At 37.5% G+C, this 25496-nt stretch overlaps 4 long non-coding RNA genes across 6 annotated transcripts; all 4 read right to left on the bottom strand.

The window, feature by feature from the left end:
- Positions 1-751: 751 nt before the first annotated feature.
- LOC110867975 lies at positions 752-12726 on the bottom strand. 3 transcript variants are annotated; one of them, XR_004861952.1, is made up of 4 exons: positions 10173-12726; positions 8996-9083; positions 6684-8046; positions 752-6594 (listed from the first exon to the last, which is right to left on the bottom strand). It is a non-coding gene; the product is annotated as an uncharacterized LOC110867975 (long non-coding RNA). The 3 variants fall into 3 exon arrangements; XR_004861951.1 differs by having other exon boundaries at positions 752-8046; positions 10173-12725; XR_002552042.2 differs by lacking the exon at positions 6684-8046 and having other exon boundaries at positions 768-1320; positions 10173-12725.
- Positions 12727-14339: 1613 nt separating this feature from the next.
- LOC118480326 lies at positions 14340-17510 on the bottom strand. Its single transcript, XR_004861950.1, has 3 exons — positions 16510-17510; positions 15333-15420; positions 14340-14384 (listed from the first exon to the last, which is right to left on the bottom strand). It is a non-coding gene; the product is annotated as an uncharacterized LOC118480326 (long non-coding RNA).
- A 2590-nt stretch (positions 17511-20100) lies between these two features.
- On the bottom strand, positions 20101-21529 carry LOC110866284. Its single transcript, XR_002551295.2, has 3 exons — positions 21053-21529; positions 20759-20960; positions 20101-20392 (listed from the first exon to the last, which is right to left on the bottom strand). It is a non-coding gene; the product is annotated as an uncharacterized LOC110866284 (long non-coding RNA).
- Positions 21530-24353: 2824 nt separating this feature from the next.
- Positions 24354-25062, bottom strand: LOC110866285. The gene is made up of 2 exons (XR_002551296.2): positions 24757-25062; positions 24354-24652 (listed from the first exon to the last, which is right to left on the bottom strand). It is a non-coding gene; the product is annotated as an uncharacterized LOC110866285 (long non-coding RNA).
- Between the last annotated feature and the right edge of the window lie 434 nt (positions 25063-25496).

Genomic DNA, 25496 nt, shown 5'->3' with positions numbered 1-25496 from the left:
GGTGTTTTGTCTTATTAGCACCAACCTTTTCTTTTAAGATTATATAAATTACACGTGCCACCTCCAGCACTGTCATGTTGTCAACATCACATGCACAATGATAGTTTTGTGAATTTTTCCACGGTGGTGGCGGTGTGTTAAAGTTTTTCACAAGTGATGGATACCCAGCACGTACCACCCCCAATCCCCTTAGACACAAAGCCTATAATTTATGCTTTAACACACTTTTGGCTTTCTTACATGCATAATATATTTCATAATGCAATATTTGGGTTTCACTTGATGTAAGAATTTTCAATCAACAAACGATCTTGACTAAGAAGCATTAGCGCCCAGATAATTTACTCTTTTTCTCACAGAAAAAGCATGTTAAGGTTTTAAAATCTTAAAAAAATAAAAGATTGAAAAAAACACTAAAAACATCATATTATCAATCATTGACATCTTCTACTATACATGGTACATATATTACAAATAATAAAAAAGGTTCATCTATGAGTATAATTTGGGAAAAATATCAAACTTCGGATGTTGCTTTTTCGATGTTTGCGGTCACTTATCTTATGAGCTTTTGTTTTAAAATATTGTCACCGGGTAAGAATTCATCGTTCGTGCGAAGTTTTAGGCTAATAGGGTGTGGTCATGACCCTAATGAATATCATGACCCTCCATGTCAGCGCCATATCATCTCTCTCTAATCCACCATCTAAAACCACTATCCTAAAGGTGTGGTCATGATCCAAACCACCATCCACCATTTTTTTGTGTGAAATATATTTTATTTATATTAAATAAACAACAAATAAAATTAAATAAATTTTAGTAATAAAACTACATAACATTCAAATTAATAAAAAAAAATAACATCCAAATTTAAACTACATAATTTAAAGACACCCCTTTTTTTTAGCAATTTTCGCCTTCGTTTTTTGCAACACTTCTCTATCTTTCTCGGGGAGTGAGTCGATGCTTGTGGCCATTAGCTTAAAGTCTTCACGATCGGCTGCTTCTTGCATTTCTTTTTCTATCAACTTAAGTCTCGCCGCTTCGGTGATCTTGCTCATCAACTTATCCACCTTCGTTTCACCGGGAGATTCATTTTTTGTCGACGCCTCCTTTTATTGGCTGCCGCTTCCTTTTTTGCTTTGTCTCTACCATTTGGGCGTTGCAATTCCGGAATCTCCATCACTTCATCGTTAAACTCGGGTTCACCATTAATATTAATATGGCAACCACTACTAGAAAAGGGGACAATTTCCTACAGAAATTTCCTACACAATTTTTTTCGTCACATATTACAACACCTTTATGATGAATTTCCTACAAAAAAAAATTTCATGATTTTGTTACAAAAATTTGATGCATCCATGACGAAAAACAAGAAAACCCTAATTAATTGACAGTTGCGTCACAAATCTGTCAGAAATAACCTACAAAAGGTTAATTATTATTCTTTACCGAATAAATATTTATATAAGCCAAATAAATAAGGGAAAATAATTTCGTTTCCTACACATTTGTGACGAAAAATAAGAAAACGCTAATTAATTGACAGTTGCATCACAAATCACTCAGAAATAATATCGTTTCCTACACATTTATGACGAAATATTTATTTTTTAATTAACTTAAACCATCCGTCGGAATTCCGTCACAACTTGTGACAAGTTTTTCGAAAAAAAAAAAGAAAACCCTATTTAATTGACAGTTGCGTCACAAATCTCTCACAAATAATCTACAAAAGGTGAATTATAATTGTCTACCGAATAAATATTAATATATGCAAAACAAATAAGGGAAAATGATTGCATTTCCTACACAATTGTGAAAAAAATATTTATTTATTAATTAAAATAAACCATCCATCGGGATTGCGTCACAACTTGTGACACATTTCTGACAAATATCCTTGTATCAAAACAATTATCTACGGATTTATGACAAAATGCTTAAATCCATTGCAAATTGTCATAAAGGCGTATGAAACAATCCATGTATCAATACAATTTCCTACGAATTTATGACAAAATATAGATTCATAAACCATCCGTCAGAATTGCGTCACAACTTGTGACACATTTCCGATAAATATCCTTGTATCAATACAATTTCCTACGAATTTATGATAAAATATAGATTCATAAACCATCCGTCAGGATTGCGTCACAACTTGTGACACATTTTTGATAAATATCCTTGTATCAATACAATTTCCTACGCGTTTATGACAAAATGATTAAATCCATTGCAAATTGTCACAAAGGCGTAGGAAAAAATCCATGTATCAGTACAATTGCCTACGGATTTATGACAAAATGCTTAAATCCATTGCAAGTTGTGACACATTTCTTATGACATTTAAGGATTTGTCACAAATGTGTAAGAAACAACCAATATAATTATTCTTATTTTAAATATTAAATGCACGTAACTATGCGGACGTATGCATATGAGTATAATGTGAGTATCTATATATGTATTTGTGTATGTGGGTATGTATGTATGTATGTGTACGTATATGCACGCTTGTATCTATATGTTTGTGTGTTTGTGTGTGTGTGTGTGTGTGTGTGTGACGCATGATTTTTAAATTATGTCATTGTAACTTCGGTGAATTTTGTAAAATAGGTTTTTGGTATTGCAGATTATTTCTGGAATTTTTCACCACAAAAATGCAGAAATATTATTTATTTTTTTGCATTTTTTTTATTTAATAAATTAGGTGGTTAGAAATGTGTCACAACATAAATAGCTTTTGTCAGAAACCGGTCAAAAATAGTAGACCTTTTTTCTTTATTTTGTCAGAAATTTGTCACAAAACATACTCAGTTTTCGTAGGAAATTTGTAACAACACTTCTAATTTATTTGTAGAAAATGGGTCACAAAAAATACTCAGTTTCCTCGGAAATTTGTAACAACACTTCTAATTTATTTGTAGGAAGTGGGTTACAAAAAATACTCAGTTTCCTCAGAAATTTGTAACAACACTTCTAATTTATTTGTAGAAAATGGGTCACAAAAAATACTCAGTTTCCTCGGAAATTTGTAACAACACTTCTAATTTATTTGTAGGAAGTGGGTTACAAAAAATACTCAGTTTCCTCAGAAATTTGTAACAACACTTCTAATTTATTTGTAGGAAGTGGGTCACAAAAAATACTCAGTTTCCTAGGAAATTTGTAACAACACTTCTAATTTATTTGTAGGAAATGGGTCACAAATAATGTTTTATTAAAATTTGTTAATTTTGTTTGTTTTTTTTTTTGGTCAGAAATGTGTAGCCAAAAAAATAAATCCTAAAAGATAATAATTAAATATATTGTAGGAGATTCATAGCAATTTGCGACGTAGTAGTTTCGTAGAAAATGTGTAGGAAGTTGCGTAGGAAATGCGTAGAAAACGGGTTTCCTACGAGCTGTTTTCCTACATCATGTGTTTGTCATAAATTCGTAGAAAAACCAGTTTTACGACGCATTTCCTAGGAAAACTGGTGTAAGAAGTTTCAGATTTTCTAGTAGTGAACGCGCATCCGAATGATCGGCGCTATGCTATATCGATTCAGATGTTTTAGACCTCTTTGCTCTTGCCACCTCGTTAGGAACCGGGGCCCACTTAATATTTTATTATGTTATCTTCTTCTCTTTCAACTTCTTAAAAACCATTGTTTCTCTGCAATTATGGAACTAGGTTCACTCCTTAAAATTGCAATATTGATATATATGTGTGCTATTCTATTCGCTTTCAAGAATAGAGGACAAAGCATGCATTATGTGTTCAATTTTATGTCTCCATTCATTAGTTTTGCCACTGTATTATTTAGCATGCATATTTAGTTAACCGTGGCTTTAATACTACTGTTATAATAAATAGGTTAAACTCAAAGAAGCCGCATGTTTAATACTACTGCTATTCAAAGAAGCCACAGGTTCAATACTATTGCTATAATAAATAGGTTAAACTCAAAGAACATGCCTGTTGTAGTCCGTATTAAGATGTGCCTGGTATTTAAAAACTGAATAAGAAGAAACCTGGTATACTTGTTGTTGCTGTTCTTGTTGCCGGTATTGTTGATGTGTTTTTGATATCGTTGCTGCTAGGGTTTGTGTTGGGGATGATGGGGGAATCGAAAATAAGGAAAATGAGTTTATATATTTATTGTTCCCATCACTAGAAAATAGGAAAAGTGGGACGTGGTTATCGTGGATTAATCCACGCTCACCACGACATGAAGCTCCAAGGGGGGTGGTGTAGGTGTAAATCATTGTTCCTACGTGGCGATTAATGACCCAACCCATGCCCCCCACACCCTTCAGCCTTACCCGCCAATCCAGAAACCATGCCCCATTTAACAAGCCTAGTTCTAATTAATGTTTCACGCATATGATTTCTTAATAATAAACTTACAAATTCTCATATATGAAAGGAAGAATTATTAACATGATTAAGCTACTGGTTGTCAGAAAGGACTCCTCACTGCTACACTACCATTCCAAGAAAAAAAAAAAACAAATCTAAAAGTGAGATTGAGTGTTTCTTGAGAAGGATTAATTGTAAAAGATGAAAACACAGTCCAACACACACAGAGTAAGGTTATTGAGGAAGAAATAAAACCATTATTCTTGAGTACGCATGCCCATCAATGTCACCGGAAAAAAAATCATCATCATACTCAGTAAATCCCATCAATAGCAAAGTTAAGGCAGGGTTTAAGTAGGGTAGATGTTGATACATATTATATGGACGCGACTCGGTTCGGCTCGACTCGGTTAGGTTCGGCTCAAGCCCGACGTCGCGACATTACTCCGTCGTGCGCCCCAGAGTTCGACACACGAAGCACGAAGAGCCGCGAACCTTCCCGACGCCACATCACCATGACATCAACAATAATAATGATGTCATGATGATCTCATGAGAAGACTTAGGCTAGAGGGTATGGTGATGGTCCTCAAAGGGAGGATGATCCGCCACGTAGGCGCCACGTCATAGTCCTCCAAGGATGGTCCATCCCACAAAACTAAAGGGTATGGAGGATGGTCCTAGATGATCCTACCCCACCACTTTTATGTTTTTTTTTTAATCTTCTACTTTTTTTTAACATTTAACAAATAAACTAACAAAATATTTTCATTAATATTAAAAAACATTACATAAACTTAAAAAAAATAAACTTAAAAAAACATAAACTTAAAAAAAAATAAACCTAAAAAATACATAAACTTAAAAAATCCTAATATATTAAAATAAGCTACCAGTCTTCGTCTTCCATGTCGTCGTCGGATTCGTTTTGAGCGTTACTCCAAATGTACTCCACCAAGTCTGATTGTAGGTTTGGGGGGGGGGGGGGGGATAGCGCACGGTCCTCCCAACCGCCGGAGTGATCTCACTCCGGGAGCCGCTACCCGACCAAGCTAGCTCCGCGGTGACTTCCCCATGCCAAGTTCTTACCCTGGGCGACATATGTCACTCCCAAGACTCGAACCCGGTACCTCTGGGAAGAAGTGGGTGTCGGTGGCCAACTGGGCTACCCAGTTGGTTAGTCCGATTGTAGGTTATGATGTGTGTACTCGTTACGTAGAGCGAACATGTTCAAATCTTGTTGTTCGCCACTAACTGGAGCAGAATTTCCAGTAGACGCGTTTTCGTCGTACTCGCATATCGCTCTACCTTCGTCTTCAATGATCATGTTATGAAGGATGATACAAGCGTACATAATGTGTCGTAACCTCTTTGGTATAGCCGAACGTGCTGGATGTTCAATGATTTGCCATTTTTTTTGTAGAACACCAAAAGCCCGTTCAATATCTTTTCTCGCACCCTCTTGATACTTCGCAAATTTTTTTCTTTTTCCGTCTGTCGGGTGCGGAATGGTTTTAACGATTGTCGAGTACGTTGTGTATATTCCATCGGCTAGGTAGTAAGCTCGCCTGTATTCCACCCCCGAAACCGTAAAACTTGTGTCTGGACCTGTACCCGCCACTACATCCTCAAATATCTGTGACTGGTATATGATGTTAAGGTCATTGAGCGCACCAGGTAGACAAAAAAAGCATGCCAGATCCAGAGATCCTGTGACGCAACAGCCTCTAGAATAATAGTCGGATGTCCACGATCTCCCCTAGTATACTGACCTTGCCAGGCAACTGGACAGTTCTGCCACGGCCAGTGCATGCAATCAATGCTCCCAAGGATTCCTGGGAAACCATGTCTCTGTTCGTGTGCTTGATATAAATTTTGAACGTCGTTTGCGTTCGGTTTCCGCAGGTATCTCTTGCTATACAATTTGACAACTCATTCGCAAAACTTGTGCAAACATAGACGTGCAGTTCTTTCAGACATCCTTATATACTCGTCTAATGCATCGGGCGCGTAACCGTATGCCAGTTGGCGAATGGCCGGCGTACATTTTTGTAAATTACTGAAACCCCTTTGCCCCTTAGCGTCGTTTCGCAGTGTAAAAAACGGATCAGACTGGGCCATGTCGCCTGCGATACGTAAAAAAAGTGGACGACTCATGCGGAACCGACGTCGAAAAATCTCGGCTGGGTATACGGGTTCGTCGGCAAAATAATCGGCTACTAGTTTATCGTGGGCGGCTATAAATTTAGAACGAAACATAAATGAAATTAATTATAAAATACATTTTCAAATCTATATAAAACATAAGGAAAAAACAATAAAGTACCTTCTTGGTCTCGGTTTAATTTTGCTTGTCTAGTTAGCCGTTGGGACGACGCTTCATCACCCGCCATGAAGACCTGAGCCGCGTTCATAATCATGTTGTGCATAATTGCATCCTTTTCCAACGATGATGAATACCACGTAGATGAAGAAATGGAAGAAATGAAAGAAGGTGAAGCCATGGTAATTTTTGAGAGTGAGATGGGATGGTAGTGTGTAAAAAATGGTATAAAAATTGATGAGTTTTTATAAAAAGGGGAGAGGGGTTATAAAATGTGAGAGAGATATGAGATTGTAGTGGGTGAAAAGTTGTGAAAAATGGTGTAAAAGAGGTGAGTATTTATAAAAGTGGGAGTGAATTGGTTATAAATTTGAAATATAGCCATTTTTTTAATATATGAAAATTGTGAATTTGATTTTTTTTAAACCGTAACATTTTACATTGGCCCCCACATTTTTTGGCATCTAGTGCTCGTCGCAAACGTCCAGGGCTTGCCGGAGAGGACGGGGATGGGGGGATGGTGTACATGTCGGCGACGGTCCTCGACGGTATGGGGACGTCCCCGATACCGCATAGCCTTATAAATGGATAGATGCCATGTTCACGTGAATTCTCTTTGAGAAACAAATTAAATTGCTTGTTGTTTATTCCTGAGACGAAGATTCCAAAAATACATATGCATGACGAAGAACTCAAGCATATGTGCATGACGAAAAACTGCCCAGCCAATATGACGAAAAACTGCCCAGCCAATATGACGAAAAACCCAGCCAACCGTGCATGACGAAAAACTGATATTACACTCGACGAAGAACTGACATTTATCATTGTGGCGAAAAACCAAGTTCTTCGTCGTCTCATGTCTTTCGCCGGAGTCTTTCGTCGGCTGCAAGACTTTCGTCGACCATGTTCCTATATAAGCAGCAAACTGAAGACAGAAGAGGTAGAACACACTGAAGAAGACACACAGTGAGACACGAGAGAACCAATGAGTTTGTGAGAGTATAATCTTCTGTAATCGTTGTAAACAAACACTTCTGGTTATAACATTTGAAGCTTTAAACGTTGTATCTTGTGTGTGTACTCGTGTTCTTTGCTCGGTTTTCTTACCCGGTTGGATTCCGCACAACCGGGTGTGTTCGGTAACAAAGATTAGGTTACTAGATCCTCCGCTAGTGGACCTACAGTAGATGCAGAGAGCCTTATGTCACACCCTGAAAAATCAGAGCTGGCGTGACTGGACCGGTATCTTCATTGCACAGCGGAAGCAAATAAGCTAAGACTTCTAGAAAGTGAACGCCCGCTAAGTACTCGAATACCCATGGGTTCTCCTATTCCAACCGTTCCATAGTTTTAAAAATGCAACCTGAGAAAGAACATGCGAAAAAGTCAACAAATAGTTGAGCGAGTTCATAGTTTGTTTTGAAAAGATTTAAAAGAAATCTTTTTGATAACCGGTTTTAAAGTTGTTGAGAAAATATAGAAAAATCATTTTCTTGGCATGATATATGAGAACTGTGAGTCTAGCCCACGAGAGTCTTTGTGCATTGCACTAGAGAGAATGGGCCGAGCCCAAACGAACCTTTGTAAGCAGGATCAGCGCGTCCTCTTACTTAAGTATAATTTGAAAAACGTTACCAAAGTTTGTAGTTCATGTATTTGTGAGTTTCCATCAAATGAAGCTTATGAATATATGAAAGTTTTAGTGTTGTAAATGGGTATGTAAAGCGTCTATGAACAGGTTGATCGTTAATGTTTCGCGAGGACATCAACGTATACGGCGACATAGGAAGTACCTAACCTGTGTAGACGGTTTTTAGTGTCGAATCACCTCGACTGTGTCGAATCACCTCGACTGTGTGAATCACTCGACTGTGTCGAATCACCTCGACTGTGTCAAATAACCTCGACTGTGTGAATCACCTCGACTGTATCGAATAACCTCGACTGTGTCTAATCCCCTCGACTGTGTCGAATCCCCTCGACTGTGTCGAATAACCTCGACTGTGTCGAATCCCCTCGACTGTGTCGAATCACCTCGACTGTGTCGAATCACCTCGACTGTGTCGCCCGTACCCATTAGAAAATCATGCACGTTTTGTAATATGCGGATCAAATTTGTAAAACCGGTATGTTTGATCGAAATCATTCGTAAACCATTTAAGTTCCTTGAATTTCATTCGCAACACGGTTTATAAATATGAGTTTTCGTTCATCGAAAAGTTATTTACTTTTGCAAAAACTTGCATGTCTTCCCACCCCCGAAAACATTTATAAAAATGTAAAACAGTAAAAAGTGGGGGTTATGAACTCACCTTGACATTCCTGTGCAAAGCTAGCTAGAAGTGATTGCGTGATGTCGTTCCAAGAACGTGAACTCGCTAACGTGCAATTATAGCATTCCTAACAAGGAATAACTGATCAGTTTCTAATTTAAACGTAGCTAAACTACGTGTCCGAGCTCTACCGAGTCGTAAATAAAACGACTCTATGAAGGTGTTAGTATTTTGATTCGAAATAGCCAAACTATTGTTACTAGATCCCGTTTATAACCGGGATAAAATTAAGTCACGAAATCGAATTAGTTTTCGAGTGTTATAAGATATATATCTATTTATATAATTAAATATAAATATACTTACGGTGTCGTGTTAGTCGTCGCGAATAGAAGTACGTAGGTGAAATGGTATGTATTCGAAATATCATATATGATACGGTAATATACCGTTGTAGTTTTCGTAGGGTGGTAATAAATAATTTTTTATGTAACTGAAGTCGTAACTCGCTTTGAACAATAACTACACATATATAATATATTTTTATTGTGGAGATATAGTCTCTAATTCGCGTTATGAATCTGTGCAAAATAATAATAGTTCTTAAAATTATATTTTATGCGAACATAAGTATTGATTTGTCCAAATATGAATATGTATTTCCATATGCACATGTACTAACCTATTCTTTCCCACCAAATATAGTGTTTGTAGTAAATAGAGTTTATAAGGACTCTGAAAGTTTTAAAATTTCCAAGTAAAACTTCGTAAATAATGAAAACTTACCAAAAATTCTTTGAATCGTGTCATGAATGAAAAAAAAAAATACTCCTTAAAAGATATATCGGTTCTTGTAAAACTCCTTAAAAGAATATATAACCTTTGTAGAGAACCAAGGTTCTTAAAAGTGCAAACTCATTAGATCATTTATCTAACTTGGATTTCGATAAGTGTCAGTTTTTATAACCAAAATACATCTTGTATGTCGGGTTTTTACGGAAAAACGGACAGAGTTTCCTCTGTTCTTGTGCGATCCCGACAATCAAGTGTCGTTATATTCATCAAAATTCAACAATATTTCAATAATATATAAACACTATATGTATAATTTTAATCAAACGTGACTAATATCTAGTCGCATCGGTTCAAGCTCGGTCGCGTGCAACTATAACTCTAAAAAAATAACGCAATAACACTTGTTATGCTTAAACTTTACCGGGTCCTGAGTTGACCGCGTTTACTGCTGTTGACCGGGTTTGACTGAGTGGACTCGGTTTGACCGAGTCGACCCAGTTTGACCGAGTCGTTTCGAACCGAAACTGAGGTTGGCTAGCTATTGACCCAAACCGTAACTGCTTTGGACCCGTATCCGCTGACTTGTCGACTTGGTCTGACCGCTGACTTTCATTGACCAATCTTGACCCGTTGTTGACCCGAGTTGACTCGGGTGTTGACCTGTTGTCGTTGACTGAGTTGACTCGGTTTAACCGAGTCAACCGAGTTGAACCATACCAAAACATGTCCGAACCAAAACCCGAACTTCAACCGAAAGCTTCCCGTTTGACTGAATTAACCGGCCGACTGAGTTGACTGCGAAACCGAACCGAGCAAATCGCTGTTGACCCGAATAAAATCTGACCGGTTGGCTAGTGTGGTCTGAACCCGATCCAAAGCAACATCATCGTAAGTTCCGTCGGAAATAAACAAAGAACCACCGCCGTGATCGGCGGCGTTTCCGCCGTGGAATCCCACTGCCGCCGTCTCCATCATCTCCGACATCAACATCAGCGGCGGAACTCCACCGTCGTCCGTCATTACCCCCCCCCCCCCTCCGATGTCTCTCTCTCTCGTTCTCTTGTGTCTGCCCGACTTGATGTGGTTCCCGTCGCCGCCACGCCACGCCACCTGCCGCCCATGGTGGTGGTTGGTCGGTTTATTAGAAAGAGAGGATGAGAGGTGTTTAGAAGATTGAAGGCTCTGCTTGATTGTGGGAGGTGTTAAGGGGCAAGTAGTTGTAGGTTACAATTGTTATAGGTGTTGATATGGTTCTCAAATAAACTCACTTTTGCATCTGGTCTGTGTGTATGCGTGTATAATCAAGAGAGAAGGAGAAAAGCACTGTGCATGTGTGCGGTGTAAGCAGGTTTGTTTGAAGGAAATGGGGATAGGGTTTTTAAGTGCCCTTTTATACTTAGGTTTCTTATGCGGGCTTGGGCCCCAGGCCCACAAGCCCGTTTACGCGGCCCGATACGTCTACGAGGCCCGTTTTCGAACTCGATTGTCGGAAAATAAAGTCTTAGTGTCGAACATTCGAAAATTTTATAGTATATCGTTATTGGACGTGTATTTCTGTCGGTTGCGTTAAAAACACATAAAATGACTCGGTTACCGTTTTTAATTTGTTTTTCGATCCGATTTCATCTACGGATAATAATATTTGAAAACTAAGCTAAATATATCATAATATACTAATATCGAGACATATCTCGAGTCCGGGGCTTTCGTTTCGTTGCCGGTGCGTTCCCACCGTCACGTTTTTTTTTTTTCACGTTTGCGTTTTGTGTCGTTCAAACGCATGATATCTTCATAAAGCCACATTCATATGTATAAGTCACATGTACAAATTTGATATTCGTTGGCGCGGTCAGTAATTCGTACGATGTCAGTTCGTTACCGCGTATCGTTCAGCAGTCTTCTCGCAAATCCACATTAGCGTACTGTAAAGTCAGACAGGCGTTCCTAGGCATTCCGCGAGCCTAGATAAGTTAATTCGCCTCTTAAAAACTATTTGTTATCCCCTAAACGTTTGTTAATCATGTAATTAAAGGCATAAATTACCGGTTGTCACATTCTCCCCCTGTTGCAGAAATTTCGTCCTCGAAATTTAGTCTATGTTATCTCCTTAGAGCTGTGTCGTTCCTAGGTAAGTCCGAATAATACCAAAATGAATGAGCACGTAATTGAATCAAAACCTATTCAGATTACGTGAATGTAGGTTCATTTTGCATTGATAAGAACCCAACGGTTCAACTGAGTTTGTTCAAGAAATCGATGTCAAGTGAACGAAGCGTAGTGATACTATCACCAATGTGAGCAAGTTTACAGGGGTCCAATAAAAGAGGAATTTCGACCAATAGAATTCTAAATGAAAGTTCACAAACTGCAAATCAATTTTTGAAACAATAGAATTCACTACCAACAGAAACTGGTGTTGGTTGTTGTATGATTGAAACTCGAGTTTAACAAGTTCAAATAAATAGACTCATGAAAATGATTTATCAACAATCGAACCATTAAATGAATAAAATCAACGTGTTGCAAGGATACACCGAAATGAAATACAACCGAACCTGGTGTATCATTATCTTAATACATAGTTGCATTAAGACCATTTAAATGATTAGTCAAACGAAAAGCATATATAGTTTCACATGAACGACTAATCGTGATTAGCACAAGCTACAAGTTTATACCGACACCACAAGGTGTCGTAGTGAGTGAAATAATTCAATAATAATGGTGACTGAACAAGCATCACCTTGTTTTAAAATCAGATGCAAGGTTCAACGAAGTAAAAACAAATCTCATAGGATTTTCAATTGATATTGAAACAAATAATTAATGTTTTTCAATCGAAAATGAAAGAGCAACGAATATCACAAATTGTTCGATCGATGCTGAAAGAATCGTTAAGAGGTACACCGAAATATGACATGAATTTGTGTACCATTATCTTAACACACGATTGTGTTAAGACTGTTTTAATACGACAAACCAACGAAGCGGATTTAATATCAATAAACAAGTAAATAATTAATTAAATCCGTACATGATGTGTGCAACAAGATTAGCGCAAGCTTCAAACTTGTGAAAACAAAAAAAAAAATGCCACCACAAGGTGATCGTGATCAAAGAAACAATTCAATGAAGTCGAAGACCAAACAAGCATGTTATGGTTTAAGACAAATGAAGTGCTTGTTGGGATTATTTTGAATATGATGGTCTCAATCCATCATATTGAATCCTGAATCGAATATATATCACGAGCAAGTTCAAACAACTGAACTTGGTTTAAGCACAATCCAATAATGGATGCATGTATCAACAAGAAAATTTCGACATGGTTACAACGAAAAACCATGTATGTAGCTTGAAAGGAAATGAGTTTCAACTAGTTCGTTGACCCGATATCAAAGAGTCAACGTTTTGCAATAATACGATTATCCAAATCACAATGTAAAATTTGACATAGCGAAACAATATTGAACGTTGATAAAGCAACAATTTCGAGCGAAGCCTCATGCGTAACGAACAACACATGTGTAACATATGAATTTGTCAAGAATGAAGCAATTAAGTGTTCGTTATCATGAAAGAAAATCTTTGTAGTGCAACGATCGTTAGGGGGGAGTAGAAATGCAAAAATCTACTCATTATATGCAAGAAGTCGAAATTTCAACAAAAGAAATTTAAGGACTTTACCTGGAAGTTCACATGATGATTGGTTGTTATGTGACATTACCATGGAATGTTGTACGTAGCATAATCGCCATGAATGAAGTAGGGGGAATGCGAAGACATGTGAATTCCTTTGCCGCGCCAACCATTGTGAGTCTCTTCAGACTAAGTATCGCTTGTTGTGAAATCTTGTTTCAACGTACCTCAGCATGATTCGTGTTGCTTGCAGGATCACTTGGCAATTTGCCACATTTCGATCACTAGTTCTCCCGCTGAAAGGATTAGCATCGTTGTTGCCGGGCCCAAACGTGTTTTCCAAAGGCCTTGCCTCGAAAGTCGTGTGTGATATACTTCGACGTCCGCTGACGTATAGTTTAAGTTTCATGTGCACTCGCGCACTAGCGTTTTGTTCCACGTAGATTACCTGCTTAGGTAATTAAAATAACATAGAGGATATAGATAATGGTGTTTTCCCGAGTTGATAGTCACAGTTTCTAAGTGAGGACCTTTAATGAGTTTCAACATAAGCTTTCCAAATGTCCTAAATGCATGTTAACAAAACTCTCAAGATTTTGTTTACTGTATGCAATCGTTTCGTGTAACGTGTATCAAACACAACTTTTGTACATGTTTAAAATCAAGACAGTTGACTCATTGTTCTTGGCAACGGTTGGAACCCAAATTCGAGTCTTAGGCGTTTTGTATGTGTTCAATTCTTGATATCTAAGTCCCCAGATGATAGAGAGGTTAGAGCCTAGATTTCACTACAGAAACCTAATTCGCTGAAACCTATAGCTCTGATACCAATCTGTCACACCCCGAAAAATCAGAGCTGGCGTGACTGGACCGGTATCTTCATTGCACAGCGGAAGCAAATAAGCTAAGACTTCTAGAAAGTGAACGCCCGCTAAGTACTCGAATACCCATGGGTTCTCCTATTCCAACCGTTCCATAGTTTTAAAAATGCAACCTGAGAAAGAACATGCGAAAAAGTCAACAAAAAGTTGAGCGAGTTCATAGTTTGTTTTGAAAAGATTTAAAAGAAATCTTTTTGATAACCGGTTTTAAAGTTGTTGAGAAAATATAGAAAAATCATTTTCTTGGCATGATATATGAGAACTGTGAGTCTAGCCCACGAGAGTCTTTGTGCATTGCACTAGAGAGAATGGGCCGAGCCCAAACGAACCTTTGTAAGCAGGATCAGCGCGTCCTCTTACTTAAGTATAATTTGAAAAACGTTACCAAAGTTTGTAGTTCATGTATTTGTGAGTTTCCATCAAATGAAGCTTATGAATATATGAAAGTTTTAGTGTTGTAAATGGGTATGTAAAGCGTCTATGAACAGGTTGATCGTTAATGTTTCGCGAGGACATCAACGTATACGGCGACATAGGAAGTACCTAACCTGTGTAGACGGTTTTTAGTGTCGAATCACCTCGACTGTGTCGAATCACCTCGACTGTGTGAATCACTCGACTGTGTCGAATCACCTCGACTGTGTCAAATAACCTCGACTGTGTGAATCACCTCGACTGTATCGAATAACCTCGACTGTGTCTAATCCCCTCGACTGTGTCGAATCCCCTCGACTGTGTGAATCACCTCGACTGTATCGAATAACCTCGACTGTGTCGAATCACCTCGACTGTGTCGAATCACCTCGACTGTGTCGCCCGTACCCATTAGAAAATCATGCACGTTTTGTAATATGCGGATCAAATTTGTAAAACCGGTATGTTTGATCGAAATCATTCGTAAACCATTTAAGTTCCTTGAATTTCATTCGCAACACGGTTTATAAATATGAGTTTTCGTTCATCGAAAAGTTATTTAATTTTGCAAAAACTTGCATGTCTTCCCACCCCCGAAAACATTTATAAAAATGTAAAACAGTAAAAAGTGGGGGTTATGAACTCACCTTGACATTCCTGTGCAAAGCTAGCTAGAAGTGATTGCGTGATGTCGTTCCAAGAACGTGAACTCGCTAACGTGCAATTATAGCATTCCTAACAAGGAATAACTGATCAGTTTCTAATTTAAACGTAGCTAAACTACGTGTCCGAGCTCTACCGAGTCGTAAATAAAACGACTCTATGAAGGTGTTAGTATTTTGATTCGAAATAGCCAAACTATTGTTACTAGATCCCGTTTATAACCGGGATAAAACTAAGTCACGAAATCGAATTAGTTTTCGAGTGTTATAAGATATATATCTATTTATATAATTAAATATAAATATACTTACGGTGTCGTGTTAGTCGTCGCGAATAGAAGTACGTAGGTGAAATGGTATGTATTCGAAATATCATATATGATACGGTAATATACCGTTGTAGTTTTCGTAGGGTGGTAATAAATAAATTTTTATGTAACTGAAGTCGTAACTCGCTTTGAACAATAACTACACATATATAATATATTTTTATTGTGGAGATATAGTCTCTAATTCGCGTTATGAATCTGTGCAAAATAATAATAGTTCTTAAAATTATATTTTATGCGAACATAAGTATTGATTTGTCCAAATATGAATATGTATTTCCATATGCACATGTACTAACCTATTCTTTCCCACCAAATATAGTGTTTGTAGTAAATAGAGTTTATAAGGACTCTGAAAGTTTTAAAATTTCCAAGTAAAACTTCGTAAATAATGAAAACTTACCAAAAATTCTTTGAATCGTGTCATGAATGAAAAAAAAAAATACTCCTTAAAAGATATATCGGTTCTTGTAAAACTCCTTAAAAGAATATATAACCTTTGTAGAGAACCAAGGTTCTTAAAAGTGCAAACTCATTAGATCATTTATCTAACTTGGATTTCGATAAGTGTCAGTTTTTATAACCAAAATACATCTTGTATGTCGGGTTTTTACGGAAAAACGGACAGAGTTTCCTCTGTTCTTGTGCGATCCCGACAATCAAGTGTCGTTATATTCATCAAAATTCAACAATATTTCAATAATATATAAACACTATATGTATAATTTTAATCAAACGTGACTAATATCTAGTCGCATCGGTTCAAGCTCGGTCGCGTGCAACTATAACTCTAAAAAAATAACGCAATAACACTTGTTATGCTTAAACTTTACCGGGTCCTGAGTTGACCGCGTTTACTGCTGTTGACCGGGTTTGACTGAGTGGACTCGGTTTGACCGAGTCGACCCAGTTTGACCGAGTCGTTTCGAACCGAAACTGAGGTTGGCTAGCTATTGACCCAAACCGTAACTGCTTTGGACCCGTATCCGCTGACTTGTCGACTTGGTCTGACCGCTGACTTTCATTGACCAATCTTGACCCGTTGTTGACCCGAGTTGACTCGGGTGTTGACCTGTTGTCGTTGACTGAGTTGACTCGGTTTAACCGAGTCAACCGAGTTGAACCATACCAAAACATGTCCGAACCAAAACCCGAACTTCAACCGAAAGCTTCCCGTTTGACTGAATTAACCGGCCGACTGAGTTGACTGCGAAACCGAACCGAGCAAATCGCTGTTGACCCGAATAAAATCTGACCGGTTGGCTAGTGTGGTCTGAACCCGATCCAAAGCAACATCATCGTAAGTTCCGTCGGAAATAAACAAAGAACCACCGCCGTGATCGGCGGCGTTTCCGCCGTGGAATCCCACTGCCGCCGTCTCCATCATCTCCGACATCAACATCAGCGGCGGAACTCCACCGTCGTCCGTCATTACCCCCCCCCCTCCGATGTCTCTCTCTCTCGTTCTCTTGTGTCTGCCCGACTTGATGTGGTTCCCGTCGCCGCCACGCCACGCCACCTGCCGCCCATGGTGGTGGTTGGTCGGTTTATTAGAAAGAGAGGATGAGAGGTGTTTAGAAGATTGAAGGCTCTGCTTGATTGTGGGAGGTGTTAAGGGGCAAGTAGTTGTAGGTTACAATTGTTATAGGTGTTGATATGGTTCTCAAATAAACTCACTTTTGCATCTGGTCTGTGTGTATGCGTGTATAATCAAGAGAGAAGGAGAAAAGCACTGTGCATGTGTGCGGTGTAAGCAGGTTTGTTTGAAGGAAATGGGGATAGGGTTTTTAAGTGCCCTTTTATACTTAGGTTTCTTATGCGGGCTTGGGCCCCAGGCTCACAAGCCCGTTTACGCGGCCCGATACGTCTACGAGGCCCGTTTTCGAACTCGATTGTCGGAAAATAAAGTCTTAGTGTCGAACATTCGAAAATTTTATAGTATATCGTTATTGGACGTGTATTTCTGTCGGTTGCGTTAAAAACACATAAAATGACTCGGTTACCGTTTTTAATTTGTTTTTCGATCCGATTTCATCTACGGATAATAATATTTGAAAACTAAGCTAAATATATCATAATATACTAATATCGAGACATATCTCGAGTCCGGGGCTTTCGTTTCGTTGCCGGTGCGTTCCCACCGTCACGTTTTTTTTTTTTTTTTCACGTTTGCGTTTTGTGTCGTTCAAACGCATGATATCTTCATAAAGCCACATTCATATGTATAAGTCACATGTACAAATTTGATATTCGTTGGCGCGGTCAGTAATTCGTACGATGTCAGTTCGTTACCGCGTATCGTTCAGCAGTCTTCTCGCAAATCCACATTAGCGTACTGTAAAGTCAGACAGGCGTTCCTAGGCATTCCGCGAGCCTAGATAAGTTAATTCGCCTCTTAAAAACTATTTGTTATCCCCTAAACGTTTGTTAATCATGTAATTAAAGGCATAAATTACCGGTTTTCACACCTTACCTCTACCCCGTAGGAATAGAGATGCTGCTTCTAGTGAGACCCCCGGAAAGTAATATTCCTTACATAGATCCTTTTTTTTCTTGAAAGGACTCCAACCAATCACAGTTTTAATCTCCATGTGTTAGACCTTGGCCAACAGAGTCATTACAAAATCAAGCAGATAACTAACATGGCTAGCTTCTTTATTCGATTTCGAGTGTTCATCAATTTCGATCACAATCAGGTTACTTTGTCCCATCAAAAATACTTTAATGATATTTTGCTAGTTTGCTTCTGTGTTTTTCTTAGTTCTTTTGTTTTCAAGAGTCTTTAAGAAAAAAACTAGAATGCCACAATCGCAGAATATAATCTTTTCTGTTTTGAAATCATGAGATCAAATAACAGAGAAAATTTTAGGCAATATGATGAATGTTTATTTAGGTTGAACTAATAAAACGTTAAGCAATATTAATATTAGAACCAAGTGTCCATAAGAAAAAAGGTTTTATAGTAACACGATGCCGATTTCACATGATACAGAACCACATTAAAAGATGCAATCCAGTCCTCGGTCTTCACCATAACAATGACCTCGTTTTTTAAGCTGAATTTACCTTGTTTAAAACTAAATATTTGCAGCCTTGTTGTAACCACAATCTAGACAAGTTGGTTATCTTGGTCCAACCCGAGCCATGAAAGTGGAACCGACCCACCCACACCCCTACACACAATGTTGTTTATCATGAACAGTCTGCTTAAATCATTTTCAAATCCTCATAGTCAAAACAGTTGTTGTAAAACAAAAAGATTAGCTATTTTGTGTTCATGTTGACTATAATTTTGCAATAAAAATGAAGCTGCTACAAATAGTGGCAAGAATCTTAAGCAACTACAATTTAGCAATGTTAGTTCCACAAGTAACAAACTAAAAAACTCTACTTTTGAAAGTAATGGCTACAAGTTTACCTTGTTTGTTTATGTTGATAAATTATGTATTGCTAGTAGCCATCATCCAAAAAATATCCAAACCCCTCAAAATCCGAAGCTTTCTTCGCCATCTCTTCAAAATCTAGGTTAAAATCAAAATCACAAACACACATAAACCAAAAATGCTTTGAGATGATTTTGTAGTGGTACCAGATCAACGAACAGAAAGTGGATGAAGGCTACAAACAGGGGCGGAACCAGAGGGGGGTCAAGAGGGCAGTTGACCCTCCGATCACCATAATTTATTGAATTTTTATATAGAAAATCAGAGTTTTAAAGAAACAAACATAAAATGGACCCCTAATTTTTAACATGTAAAGAAAATAAGCTTATGATGACCGCCCGACTAAAATGTTCTGGTTCCGCCACTGGCTACAAATGACAATTCGAGAGTGAAGAGGCAATCGTTGGTGGTTTCGTAGTGGCATACGATCCGAAACTGGATGAAGGGAACCACCGATCTTATTATGTTTGCATATATTGATTTAGACTCTTTGAGTGCCTATATACAGTATACACCATAATTGCAAACCCAATATTCAATTCGCATATTCAATTACATTCAATACGAAAATTGAATAGTGGGTTACAATTACTTTCAATCAAATCGATTACACAGCTCCATCCAAGAAACCGAAGGAATAGCCTCATTGAATGGGGGGCAGATTTGGGAGCCAGGATATAATAAACGACTGAATGGGAAATAGTTTTCTTATTAATGAAATAGATGAACTATATATGCCTCTATTCATAAGCTTACAAGATAAGAGTTAAATTCATGGATAGTCACAATATAATGGTGAATACAAGTGGATTGTCACAACATTTATTAGGATAATAATTCATAACAATATTAACTTAATTCAAAATTGTAAAAACTCTAATATGGTTTGTATATGAGAGAATTAAAATTAAAATAAAAAATAAAAACAGTTCGAAAACGATGGTTTACCGTGGGACAATATTTTTCAACTCTTTGTATTGATAATGTGTTGTATACTATAAGTCTTAACACTGTATTTGACTTTATAGAAAACTAGGGTCATTTCCAGTCGCGCGTTGTGCGATTTACATTGTGGTTAGCATATAAGATTATAAACCACTAAAACGTTGTTTTTAGATTTCCCGCGTCACATGTATGGTTTGTGGGTTTAATGTTTACATACTTTGATACTAAACATCAAAAGGTCCCTTCATGTTAATCTTCGCACGAAAGTTAGTGTCGTCACGCCTTCTTTCCTTGGTGACTTAGATCATCTCCTCTTCTAGTAGTCAGCCTGCAATAACACCACAAAAATATATCAACCCTTTTTTTATATTCATATATCAATCGGAATGTGTAGAGTACAATAGGTCTAAAATCATCAAACAATATTTATCCTACTTACACTAACGATGTTGTTAGTGTTCCTAAATGGGTTGTTTGACTTTGAGAGTCAAAATATGTCAACTGGTATATCAATGCTCCCTTCCTGTTATGTTAACTGGTTGTGGTGGTGATAGTATTATTAGGGGAGCTTGATTCACAAAACTCTTTACTGTTTGATTCGGAAAAAAAAATCAAAGGAAACACAATTACATGTGAACTTTGAAGTATTAGGAATCGAATTTTGTCAAAAGAATAGAAATTAAAAGGAACTAACCACCATTGATGCAACCAGACACAACCACAACCAGGCACTACTCTTGGGGAAGATCAGCCTGTTATCTCGAGAATAACTTTTATCCGTTGAGCGACGGCCCTTCCACTCGGCACCGTCATCTACAACCAGCCACCGTTAACTACACCGAACATTATCACGACAACCCCTCACCTTTATAACCGAAATTCACCATCAACAACCTCTAATAACCTCAAAAATATCAATAGTCATATTACAATCTTATGTTTCGGTTTCTGTAATTGGAATATATTTCAAGTGTGGGATAATTCTTACCGATGATAGTCGAAAAACACGCCGGAGGGTATCAAATCCTTTACTGTCACCACCACTCATCTCAAACCTGTTACCATCACCGCTATTAGCAGGCACTACCAACGCTCCACTGATACAACCACCATCATCATCCTCATCGCCGGAATTCATCCATTACATTGATGTGTGATTCTTGTTTCTTCATGAAAGATCTATCTGCTATGGATACCCACCCAATATATTGGATCCCGAAAAAAATCATTGAGTCTTTTGTTAAAATTACAAGCCAATTTTGTACAATAATGTATATCTAAATGGAAGGACCAGAAAAAATTAACCATTAGAAAGCCAAATTAAAAAAGGTTATATCAGACCTGGATAACTTGAACTCCCAATTAATCACATGTAGGGCCGTTCAAATTGCTCGACGCTCGTCGTTCGCTCGACGCTCGTTCGGAAATTGCTCGGAAAATGCTCGTTCGATTTGACGCTCGGTTGTAAACGAGCCGCTCTGCTCGGTTCGGTTTGTAAACGAGCCAAGCATGAGCAAAGGTTCGCTCGGCTCAGTTCGGCTCGAATTATTATTTTAATTAGTATATATATACATATACACCTATATATATACTCACACTTACACATACATATATACTTAAATATAAATTAAATTTATAGTTTTATATGTACCAATCTATTAGATTTTGGTCAACTATATACAAATTTACAACTATTATACGTACTAGCCCAACCACGCCAATAAAAAAATTAAAACTAAAACTAAAAGTTAAACCCTAAACGATAAACGACAGTGTGTTCATCGCCTCAATGTTTCATGTAGTTACCCTAAGTCGATCGTCTCCTGCTCTCAACGTAATTGTTTGTGCAATATGATCATCGCCTCGTCAGCCACAACATTGTTATTCATAAGAAAAATATTATGCCATGAAATATGCATGTTTTTAAAGACATAAAAACTTGAGACCCAACATTGTTAGTATCTCTCAGCAAATTTAAATTGGGCGACACGGTTGTCCAAATCGCTCGAACTTCGCTCGACGCTCGCTCGGAATTTTTACTGCTCGAAAGATGCTCGCATGATTTGATGCTCGGTTTTAAATGAGCCGCTCTGCTCGGTTCGGTTTGAAAACGAGCCAAGCACGAGCAAAGGTCCGCTCGGTTCGGCTCGGCTCGTGAACAGCCCTAATCACATGTGTATTCAAGCCATTTAGGTAGCTTGAGACTATGGTGCGCTAAAAGCCTGCGGTAACACATGGTTATACCCAATATCCCAGTTAAAAGGTATAGCAAAAATGTTGTCCAAAAAGCATCCCAACTAAACGTATATGAAGCAAAAAGTGCCAAAATGTATAAAAACAAAATTCTACTTGCCACTTTAATGTCAAGAGACCTGCACTTACGTCCCTATAAGAGGTTCCTTTTCCTTGTCACCTTCACATCAGAGAAAAATATTTTCTGATGCCTTAATTCATTGGCATCATTTGACAACATTTTGTTAACAAATTAGATTTGGATCTTTTAAATGAATCACAATCCTTTTTTCCTCACCAGATAATATATATATTGAAACAAGATCAGGAGAGAACGCCTCAAAGTGTGAGAACGATTCTCAGCCACAAGATCTTAGTGGTTTATGGCTGAGATTGATGCGGTGACATTTTTGTAAATAATAAGGGTCTTGGAACTACCAGGAGAGGTAAAATAGGAAGATCCAAACAAAATTGCACATGCTAATTACATGCCATTTTCCCCCATCATATTTAAATGACAATAACTTTTTTATACGTGATTATTTTTCGGAAAAAATTACACCATAAAACTTAGCGTTTTTTTATCTTTCCAATGAGTATACTATTGATATACTTTTCGAAAAAAAATTAACTGGGTTTTATGGCGTTTTTCTGAACCAGGTGTTTTATGGCGTTTTAGACTAGGTATTTTCATGGCGTTTTTCTGAACTAGGTGTTTTTATGGCGTTTTAACTAGGTATTTTCATGACGTTTTTCTGAACTGAGTGTATGGCGTTTTCAACTGAGTTTTTCATGGCGTTTTTCTGAACTGCGTGTTTTACGGTGTTTTTACAGTACAAATTATGATTTTTCTGAGCTCAAAAAAATATAAATTTTGGCGGATGGCTAAAAAAAAATGGGTTTTTTGAGCTGTTGTAAATTATAGCTCAAAAAAATAGTTTTTTTTGTTATGGCGTTTTAACTGGGAGCTCTGTATGTCTTCATTGGAGTATGAATTCTTTTATTTCCAATCACATTCCCCCAAAGCTGCGTGTATATGAAACTAATTAAATACTTGTGTTCACACTTGTTAACACTTGTTCACACTATAAGTTACACCTTGGACCCTGAAAATATAGCTTTTTTTTTTTTTGTTATGACGTTTTAACTAGGAGCTGCCTTGAAACTAATTAAATACTTGTGTTCACACTTGTTCACACTATAAGTTACACTTTGGACCCTGAAAATATAACTTTTTTTTGTTATGGCGTTTTAATTAGGAGCTGGCTAAAAAAACTAATTAAATACTTGTGTTCACACTTGTTCACACTATAAGTTACACTTTGGACCCTGAAAATATAGATTTTTTTGTTATGGCGTTTTAATTAGGAGCTGGCTGTTTACACTATAAGTTACACTTTGGACCCTGAAAATATAGCTTTTTTTGTTATGGCGTTTTAACTAGGAGCTGACTCAAAAAATGGTTTTTTTAGCTGTTGTAATTTATAGCTCAAAAAAATAGTTTTTTTTTATGGCGTTCAAAAAAATGGTTTTTTGAGCTGTTGTAAATTATAGCTCAAAAAATAGCTTTTGAGTGTTTTATGGTGTTCAAAAAAATGGTTTTTTTGAGCTGTTGTAAATTATAGCTTAAAAAAATAACTTTTGAGTGTTTGGCGTTTTTCTGAATTGGGTGTTTTTATGGCGTTTTATTTTGAACACCCAGTTCATGTGAGTGGGTTTTTTTTTGACAATATTACCCCTTAGTGTAATTTAACATCAATGCCACATGTCACCACCAAAATCGTTCTCACCGCTCTCACACTTTTCACCGTTCTCTCTAAATCTTGACCCTACATATATCAGACACACACACACCTGCTACTATGTGGGTAGCAGATGAACTATTTATAACTGAGTTCAAGCATGAAAGTATTACATATCTACAAGTTTGCATAAACTTACTTCCGTAACATAGTACTCTTCCATTTCAGTTTAGAAACACAGATTCAATAGCTTAAATAAACTATAAACCCCAAATCATATCAAAATTAAGGTAACCCCTAAAACCCAATATCACATAAACATACTCACAAATACAATTACACCCATCTTCAATCAACCATCATAATCATTAATCAAACAAAAACATATAAATAATCATACTAATTAACAAAATAAATCAAAAGCAACTCATTTAATCATACCACAGATCAATGTGCGCACGAAGCTCAAGCAGACTCAGTTGAGATATACAAATGTGTCTACCGTGGAGCACAGCTGCCAGATCTCCGATTCCGACCCACCGCTGCCGCAAAACCGTTGTGTTTAAAATCCGAGCACATCTCTATCTCTCTCTTTCTTTGGGTGTGAAACAAACCTGAGGAACAATGGCTCACTTACTACAGATTCAAACACCAAACACATTCCAAAATATATCTTTAAGTCTAAATTAAATGATGAGGCGAATAAAAGCAGTGTCACCTGTGGTGTCTCTGGAGAAGAACGCAGTCAGCAGAAGAAGGAAGGAAACCCTAATCATGAACCCTAACGCCGCCGTTGTCGGTGTTTCATGACGAAACCAACATCACCGCAAACCACCTGATCGACCAAACCCAACGAAGATGGGTTTTCCACCACAACAAATACATCAAATCGAAGACGCAATCGTTTTAGAGAGAGAAATGCAGTGATCTTCAAACATTTGACTAGTGTTCTTCAACTGGTGGAAAATGAGAAGAAAAATCGAGAAAAGAGAAGGTGAGATGGGTTTTAATGGGTGTTTTTTATACATGGCATATGGGTTAACAGAAATAAGACGCGTGTTTTATAAACATGCAGCCCAATCAATATGTGCCAAGGTGTTTGGCACTATTCATTACAAGTGTCTAATGTCTAATAACTAGTTGGTGCCCCGCCCGCGTTGCGGGGCGATGACCGAATAATGAGCGAGTGTTAGTCAGCTCATTGACACGAAAAACAATGAAATCGAGTCAACCAATTAAAACAAAACACTTTTATAGTTTTGATAAAAAACTAAAACAATGGCAGTATTGTAATTTTTAACTGAGGGAAAGTTGTATTTTTTTACTGGGGTAAAATCGTAATTTGACAACAGCTAAAGTAATGGCAGTACTGTAAATTTGAATCTGGGGAAAATTTGTAAATTTTCATAGGGGCAAATTCATAATTTTTAACTTGGGGTAACAACGTAATATAAATTT

The sequence above is a fragment of the Helianthus annuus genome, chromosome 7 (genome assembly GCF_002127325.2).
Source record: "Helianthus annuus cultivar XRQ/B chromosome 7, HanXRQr2.0-SUNRISE, whole genome shotgun sequence".
Lineage (NCBI taxonomy): Eukaryota > Viridiplantae > Streptophyta > Magnoliopsida > Asterales > Asteraceae > Helianthus > Helianthus annuus.
Note: the sequence above shows the minus strand (reverse complement) of the source record. Positions and strands in the feature narration are given on the sequence as shown.